We start from the raw sequence: 1,094 nt of genomic DNA on the forward strand, positions 1-1,094 counted from the left end.
TTTGATCGTGTCACAGTCTGTGATAATCCTACTTCGTATGATGGATTAGTGAACCGGTGTCGCCAGGCAGAGATCAGTCTTCAGCGTGGTAGGTCTATTCTTTCTTCTAGACCTCCGAGTACTTTGAGGCCTCGATCTCAGTCGTTCAAGAAGTCTGGTTCTTCTTCTTCTGGATCTGGATCACGGTCTAGCGGTGATTTTCGCTTTGATAAGAAGAAGGATTCTTGTGTGCATTGTGGGAAGAACCATCCTTCGGAGCAATGCCGATTAGCCGCAGGAGCTTGTTTCAGTGCGGAGAGATGGGTCATATCAAGAAGTATTGTCCTCAGTTGCGAGGTGGAGCAGGATCTGGTTCCGGATCTCAGACGACTGTTCGGCAGAGGAGGCAGGGTCAGGCAGGGGGTAGTTCGAATCTTCGACCTCGTACCCAAGGTCAGGTTTTTGCGCTGAACCAGGATCAGGCTGCAAGTGAGTCAGGGAGAGAGTCATAGCAGGTACTTTTTGTTGATGCGGTAGTCCTGCTTTTGCTCTTATTGATACCAGAGCATCCAGAGCTCCTCTGAGTTGTACTGTAGTTGTACTATGGATGTGTGTTTGTGTTTTCCGTTGTAATCGAAATATCGGTTGTATTCAACAATAATTGAGAGGTAATAACGATGTTGTTATTTCGTTTTGTTCATTCTCTACGCCTGATTTCGAGGACGAAATCCTTTAAGGGGGGGAGAATGTAGTAGCCCGAATTCTAAATTGGGTAATTTAACGGATTAATGGTGATTAAGAAGGTTTAATGTGTAATTTTGACCGTGGTCATGATCGGAAGGACCGAAGATGGTTCGGAAGCAACGAAGGGTTCGGAAGATCCGAAGTGGGTTCGGTGGATCCGATCATGAGGTGTCAAGAGTTTGATCGACACGTCAGTTTGCATGCAAGTTCGGAAGGTCCGAAGTGTCGGTTCGGAGGATCCGATCATAGTTCGGAGGATCCGAAGTGTAAGTTCGGTGGATCCGATCATGAGGTGTCAAAAGCCGATGGACACGTAAGAGTTCGGACGTTCCGAAGAGGGTTCGGACGATCCAACATGGCCTATAAATAGT

This window comes from Primulina eburnea, chromosome 9 (assembly GCF_022965805.1).
Source record: "Primulina eburnea isolate SZY01 chromosome 9, ASM2296580v1, whole genome shotgun sequence".
NCBI classification, from domain to species: Eukaryota; Viridiplantae; Streptophyta; class Magnoliopsida; order Lamiales; family Gesneriaceae; genus Primulina; species Primulina eburnea.